Source organism: Teleopsis dalmanni, chromosome 1 (assembly GCF_002237135.1).
Source record: "Teleopsis dalmanni isolate 2A chromosome 1, ASM223713v2, whole genome shotgun sequence".
NCBI classification, from domain to species: Eukaryota; Metazoa; Arthropoda; class Insecta; order Diptera; family Diopsidae; genus Teleopsis; species Teleopsis dalmanni.
In genome coordinates, this window is record NC_051846.1 from 177,641,181 (window position 1) to 177,649,414 (window position 8,234).

An 8,234-nucleotide genomic window follows, 5' to 3' on the forward strand; every position below is an offset into this window, starting at 1 on the left:
TCGTAATACCCTATTCATTTATTATACGTATTTAGATAAATCATATCATATCTTATGAGTATTGAATTTAAAATGTTTTTCTTATGACAAAAACTATTAAAAAATTATTATAGAGCTGGCACGCAAAACTATTAGTTATAAGATAGTTATAACTATAAGTTATAACTTAGTTATAAACAATACATTGTTTTTGGAAAATATTATTGAATTCAAGACAGTTTTTTTTTGGAATGTCACATATGCCAAAGTTTCTCTAACAATTGTTGGAATACAAATTAATTATAATTGTTTGATCCAATGGATACAACCGAATGCTTATACCATTGAAATTGTAGATTTATTTTTTTCAAAAGGTTTGTTATATTTCCCTAAGCCCATTTATAGTTTCTCTTAGAAGAAATTGACAATTACCATATTTAAATACTTTGTCACTAGTGCAATAAAATGCGATCGATTTCATCTTCCGATCATTTTTGAGATATGTAGCTTGCCTCAAAAAAATATTACTACTCTTCTTAAAAAATGTATCCCAGAAACGATTAATTGGTACTGTGATAAAGAAGCTTAATAAAGTATAGTGTTAAACTGATTACAGTTTCATCATTACAGATCACTGTTTGGCAGGTACCCATATCTCCATACAGTGTACTCATAACAGAGCGCTTTAATGAATCGATTGAATGTACAATGAGTCCCTGTTCGCCTCTTTATATTCGAAAAATTACTTGTGATTTTGCAAATTCATTTCACATACATCCGGCCTTTTTTAATTTCTCTTTTATTAATAACCCAATTTACTTTTAAACCCAATTTCGATTTTTAATCGTTAAATTAAAACCCTAACACCTGTTGTGGCTCAAGCAGAAGTTAAGAACTTAGTAAGTAAGTAAGCTTAGAGAATGTCATCACTCACTGACTATATCGTTAGCATTACACGCGATTTATACTTATATACTAATACATAAAAAAATAGTACTTTAATTCACATTAGATCGATGCTCGATTTAATTTAAGAAACTAGAGTCATCAGTCAGTGACTACATCGTTAACATTACATACGATAAGTATATAAAAAAATATATAAAGATGATATATAAATATCATCTTATTTCATATTCATTTTATTAATGAAACAGTTCAATACCATCCCTAGATACGAGCGGGTTTTCCTTTTTGTTCACTTCACAAACAATCAATAAGAAACCGGTTCAGTACGTACTTTTGTGTTCCACAACGAATACTTATTTCAGAAATTGCAGAACAATTGTTTGTTCCTTTATTATGGAAAATATATATCACAATATCCATAAAAGGAAATTATGAGTTTCGCGCTAGCAGATTTTTCATAAGGCGCCGGAAATATGAGCTTAAAATTAAAGACACAGAAAATTCCGCAAGAATGGCTTAAGCGCCAGGAAATCAGCCTTCAAATAATATTGCAGCACATACATACAAATACGTATATGAAATAACTACTTCTATCCTTATATCTATAAGTATATAATCATATAATCATATTCTACTGTTTCATTTTAAAGTTGATTACAAAAGCAACAACAACAATATTAACAACCGCAACAATAAACATAAGAACAATGCGAAATGTTTAAATTCATGTTTCATCCTTTTTTTTATTTTGAAAGAATCCTTCATGCTCAAATTTTTATAAGGATAATGCGTGTGTGTGTGTGTGTGAGAGAGTGAGTAAACATTAAGTTACGTATCGTTAAACTCTTTTTTGTATTGTTTTGTTTATGCACTTAAAGGGCGCCATTAAATTGCCATTGACATCCACTTGAAGTTAGATACATGCAAGCATCCTTACAGCACATGGCACATAAGTGAGTTAACTTAAAGTTTTTATGAGCAAATGTTGCGTTGCGTTACGTTGCGTTGCGTTGCGTTGCGTTGAGTTGCGTTATTCTTTGCTATTCCAAGTGTCTCTGGTGTACGCATATGGAAGCACAAAGCAAACATTCACATGCAATTGTGTGAACTAATGTGTGTATATCCCTATATCCTTGCAGTAAACGTACGCTCGCATTTGTTGTTCTGAAATAGGGCTCAAAGGATTTCAGACAATTGTCAGCCATGTCAGCCATTTACAGTGTGGCATGAGACACTTGAATTAGAATTCCGTTTGTAGCGTTGTTAGCCTTGTTTTGCTGCTTTGCATGCTGCTCACAGCCATAAAGGAGCAAGCGATGCAGAGCTGTTCCTACTCGTATGTAGAAAGGGGAAACGTAAGTAAAAATGTTATCTTTTGTTTAAACTGAACCTGATGTCGCCGTTGGGTAAAAAATCCTTTGATTTACTTTTGTCTTCATATTTTGTAGTTTACATTTCGTTTTTCGCATATTGCAATTCGCAATCCATTCGTTTGCCATACTAACGTTTATGAAGCGCATAATTAGATTAAAATCTTTATGCGTACATATAAATAATATATATAAATATATAAGCAAATAGTTACGGAGCAGCATAGCTCGTCTATAGCTGTTTTGTATAAATAAAGTTAGCACAGTGAATGATTTTGTTGAAAAAAAGAAAAAGAATTGCTTTATTTGCCCGGAAGATTGTTAAGTTGACTGAAGTTGGCAGCAGAGACAATAGCGTGCAAATATTATATATACAACTCCGCTTAGAAGTTGCTCCCGTATGCCTTTCATACTGCCATGCTGATAAGGTTGAACTGAAAGGTATATTTCTCGGGGCGCCGGCATGTATTGTTTAAATAGTAAAAACTATAATTCATTTCAGCTGCCTCAACTGTAAATTAAATTACTCATACGTCATACTTCCAAAAGAAAGCGTAAAGAATATTTAAACTTAGCGTTTGAAATTAATTTATTACTACGGTTTTCGTGTCAATGGTAATTTATAATTACAGTTATTAAAGAGCTATAACTATGCATATACTGTTTTGTTGAATAGCATAGTGCTGTTCCCTGAAAACTCTATAAGAGTTCTTGTTAGGTCTCAAGTGAGAGTCCTGTATTTCATTTAAATTTAACTAAAAAGAATAAGTCTTTATTGCTAATTATTTGTGCTGATTTTTGACTAAAGAACTAAAAGAATAAGTTAAGTTACAGATTAATTTGCCTAGCCTTTGAGAGGTATATGAGGGTGTCATATAAGACGCCGATTTTTGGCACATTGCTGTTTTCCTTAACCACTTGGAGGTATCTAACATTTATGTAGAATTAGAAAATCAATGTCTGATATAGACCTTCAAAATATCTTTTTTCAAAATGTTGAAAAGAGAATAAATGTGTTGATTTAGTCTCTTTTGAGGGCTCACATTTCCGATTTGGTTAACCAGATACTAATTTTGGCAAGGTTTCTTTTTATCTGAGATAAAGCAATATATATAAATGATTTACTTAGCCCTCAATATAGTATAATTCGTTAATATAGCAGAAGCATTTCTGCTAAAGGTATGCTAGGTGAAAATCATATATGTGTATGTTTGAGTCCCAAAATACATCCTTAGGACACTCCTACTTCAATTCATGGGTTTAAATAAGTATATCGGTAGAGAATGTCAGTGTCTTTGGAAAAGGACGATTTACGTCTGTAATGGCTAGCTAAGAAAGAAAAACAACTAAGTCAGTTGTTTTGCAAAACGAGCAAAACCATCCTTAAATTCAATGTGGTAGAGGTCAGATTAGTGATTATATTGATTGGACAGAAATTCAAAGTGTGGCCTATATTATTTGGTCACTGCTACCAACGACTTATTTTATAATTATCCTTAATTAGGGCCACTTCTTGCGTTGTTAAATATTAAATACACCAATAATACTAAACAATATTTACAATTGTTAGTTTTTATATTATAATAGAGTTACAACATCTTGGTTTGTGTTCGTGGATTACTGTTTATTGAGCTGGTTATTGTCTGTTTACCTCTTGAGTGCAATGATGGAAGCATACTTCGTTGATATATACTTATCAGTTTTGAAAATTTAGATTTCACCCATTTATGTTCATTCTTGACTTGAATCATACGTGTAGTAAGATATATGTTTCGCTAATATATGTCACAAAAAAATTTCTCCAGTAATGCTAATATATATCTATATATCGTTTGAAATCGTTATGCTACTATTTTGGGGTAGTTTTGAAAAATGACAGTACTCATATATAGGGAATTTTTTTTTTCGTATATAATTTAATGTCGATATCATTATGATTGCAAAGATAATAACTTATTAAGTTCATTCTTTTTCGATTTATAGCAGGATATTTTTCATGAACGAAAATGAAAAAAATTGTCTCCAATCTATTTCAATCTCAACTCCTTTTGCTATTTTTGTTATTGAGATGCATTCAATATGTTAATCACAGCGTTGACAGCATCGTTAATTGCTGCTGACACCCGAAATAATGCAAGACAATCACAAACACGCAACGTGCAACATGCAACACGCAAACGCACAAATGCAGGCTTCCCCATGGACTGAACGCAAACCAGCCAAAGAAAAATGATTGAACGCCAACAGATGCGTTAACGCTGGCACTGGCGGTGGCGGTGGCGATGGCAATGGCGATGGAGATGGCGTAGTCGATGGCGCTGCCTGTCATTCAATCTATTAAAATTTTTTACTGATTTTTTGGGGTTTTCGAAAACAAGCCTGTCAAACGCAACTCGAGGCAAATTAATTTAATTCGAACGCAATTTGAAATTTTTTGACAGTTTCAAATTTCCAGATTTTTATATTTTAATTTATTTCCAAAGAATTAAATAAATTTCTAGAGAAGAAATATTTTTTCTTTTTATATTTCTTTATATTTATCTCTATGTTATCTGTCTTTGAACAATGTAGGCTTCTGCAATGAACGGTTCCATTTCTCTTGTGTCGGAATAAGTATCTTCTAATTTCTACTTTATTTAAATTGAAATTTTGATTTGGTTACATTTATTTGAGAATTTTTTTTATTTGCCAAAAATGCCAGAAATATTTAAAAAAACATAAAATTTCCTAAGTTTGAATCGGTTCAAGCGATTGAACTGACTGGAATGGTTGGAGTGGCGGGCGCCCCGTCGTTAAGTGCCCAAATCTGAATTGTCGAAAATAATTCAATATCAAATTTAGTTATTTCTGATTTAAAATATGTTCAAATGGAAACAAAAACTTTTGTTGTAGATGCTTTTTCATTCGAAAAATGTAAAACAAAAGTTTTGAGCTAACATAAAAATTATCGAAAACAATGGATATAAATAAAAATGATAATGTTTTATGGGCACATAAACTCCTCGGGAACGCCAAGCCACCTGCTGTCATTTATGGCAGTTGACACATTTACGCCTGCATTTAATTTAATTCAACACATTACAATAACTCATATTTGGTGGCTTTCTTCTCTGCCAGTTACCTAAGGAAATATAGTTTTTTATGGAGTTGGCGGTGTGCTGAAGTGAGTGTCATTGTGTCTGGCAACAGAAATATATAAACTATTAAAAACTTTATTTTATATGTGAGCAAAATTATTTTGTGAAATAATTTCGGTTATATTGACACCTTCTACTTTTATGGCCATCAAATATTATGGGCTTGCTTAAGTACCGGCAAACAGCATGAGATTTGCGGTTATATCAATACAGAGATGGTTATTATATATGGAAATTAATTTATAAAAAGACTTTCACATTACGAATATCAAATTAATCTGAATAGAACTTTTTAAAACTTTAATATATAGTATTGGTTACTAAGTATTTCCGTATAAACTGAGTAATGAAGAAGTGATATATATCGTTTTGAATACATATATTTAACAATATAGTATATATTTAGTATATATTATAATATATATAATAATATATGTTCTTTCTCTCCAAAGAAAATAAGTAAATTTAGTGAACGAATTATTAAATATAAGAAATAATTCCAAGACACTCATGACGAGTATTTGGCAATAATCGAATCAACTGTAGCGCCAGCCAAGAATTCAATTAATTACAAATAAATAAAAATTATGTTGTTGCAATTCAGTACTCTTCAGTCTCTAATAAAATTAAAAAAAAGGTTCTACTGATGTTGTGCTTCACCTTTTCAGATACAATCAAATTCAGATATCTCTAATATTTAATAACAGATTTTTAATATCTGTATTTTAAATACTTTGGTTTTGTGCTATTACCATACAAATTCTACATATACCTAAGTAGATATGAAATGTCTCTTTAAAAATCATTTAAATATCTGAATTGAAACTTAGTATCAAGTACTAAGAATACAAAATAGGTCTAAGATCTAGTAATGTGACATTATGCAAGTAATGCAATTAGCAACAGCAATTCAAACCCTGGTAATGTCAAACCTATTTATTAGATACACGCAGGATGAATGGACTGATATTAACAACGTAAGACGTTTGATTAGTTAAGAAATTGGCATAATGCATTTTATCTTTTATCTAGATCTGGATAGAATGACTGGATTATAGCCTAAATTGTTTGTAAATGGCTTTTCACCTTTTATTAGTAGTAAGTATTAGTTTCAAATATTACAAATAATAATATATAAAATAATATATTTTGTTGTGGTGATGTCTATGACATATATATATATATATATGTTTTAAGCTATGTGATCCAAACCAACGTGATTCAAGTTTTAATTGAACAAATTATAAAAAGAAGTCGTTTGTTATAAATATTAATATCTAAAAATTATTCAAAACGATTCATAGGAAGATAATTATTGTACTACTAATAAAAGATTTTCCTTTACTCTTTAGCAATGACTATCGCATCCGGAAGAACCACGAGCTTTAGCACGACATTGATATTTAGCGAGTTGAAATCCATCGGTTTTGCCAGCTTTGTTATGTCGAGAGAATGGACGAAGATGCTCCAGCGAAGAAAGTATTTGAAGAGGTAGTTAGAAGAAGAAGACGACCATGTCTTCACTAGAGTGATTACGTTGAAGAAACACTGACTGCACTTTGATATACGACACTGGAGAAAGTGCGCACGTAGCACATGCGTTTGAAGGGACATTTTGCGTCAAGCCGAAAGCAGTTAATGGGTTATTATGGCCCAATAATTAAGCAAGTACATCATAGCATGAATATCCATACTTATCCTTACAGTTCACATTGGTTTCAAATGATTTGATCAGGAAACAAGCAAAGGAGGTGAATGGTAAAGATGTGAGAAGTGGTTGCACAACCTACTAAAAGGAACCGAAAGAAAAACATCCGCAATATCAGAAATCTTCAATTGAATTAAGATGTGAGCACTATTTAATGGAAGCTATAGGCAGAGAGAACAAGAAAAATAAAGAGTTGAACAGTTTCTTTGCAAATATTCAGGCATGGAAAGTTTTGGACATTCCATTGGGGAAATTTGCAAACTAATTAGCCTGTGAGCATCTCATATATCGATCTTCACAAAAAATCCCTCTTTTATTAACTGTGCTGGTATATTTCAGAACTAAGACTTCTATCAAAATGGCGCCTAGCCGCTACTTGAACAGAAGAGGTAGCTTAATGTCATTTTAATTAATAAGAGAATTTATATATTTTGTTACACATTGAGATATGACTTTTACAAAGACTTATTGAACGATTTACGAAGGACAAAAGTATTTTGTGTTAATTTTGAATATTTAAAAGTATTCACAAAATATACTATTGCTCTATTTGAAATGAAATTAAACCATGATTTATTTACATCTTTAGTTAATTTCATTATTGAACATTTCAACGAAATCCCTAGGTTAAGTTAGGTTGGAGTAACTGCCTTGTGCCCACTTCACGAAGCCCCTACAATTACAATTAATTTCGTCAACTCTTGTCATAGTAACAATTCCAAGTAGTCGATATAACTGACAAAAAGTGTTTTTAATATATCCTCATTTATTACCAATTACTAAAGCAAGCTTATTGCTTTTATTAAAATTTTTACTCTTATCTAAGTGATGATATACACAAATCTGATAGTTTCGCAGAAACCCGCACATAAGGCCAACATATGCGATAATTTTTTATATTTCAGCCATGCTCATACGTTCCATTATATGACAACGGAGCAACATGTTGATATTGCTGTTGACATAAACATGATGAAACTATAAACATAAAGTAAAGACTCGCAAATGCTAGATGAGTTGTGGTTGTCCTTGATGCACAATCAACTCGATCGATGCAATAAGGAAAAGACAAGACCTAAAGCATAAAATAAAATGTCAAGTTTATTTATCATTTGTCAATGCAAAATCAAC

General features: G+C 31.3%; 1 long non-coding RNA gene across 1 annotated transcript; it reads left to right on the forward strand.

Annotated features, from left to right (window-relative positions):
• Positions 1 to 6,338: 6,338 nt before the first annotated feature.
• On the forward strand, positions 6,339 to 7,578 carry LOC119671182. Its single transcript, XR_005251770.1, has 3 exons — positions 6,339 to 6,372; positions 6,428 to 6,493; positions 6,748 to 7,578. It is a non-coding gene; the product is annotated as an uncharacterized LOC119671182 (long non-coding RNA).
• The last annotated feature ends 656 nt before the right edge of the window (positions 7,579 to 8,234 follow it).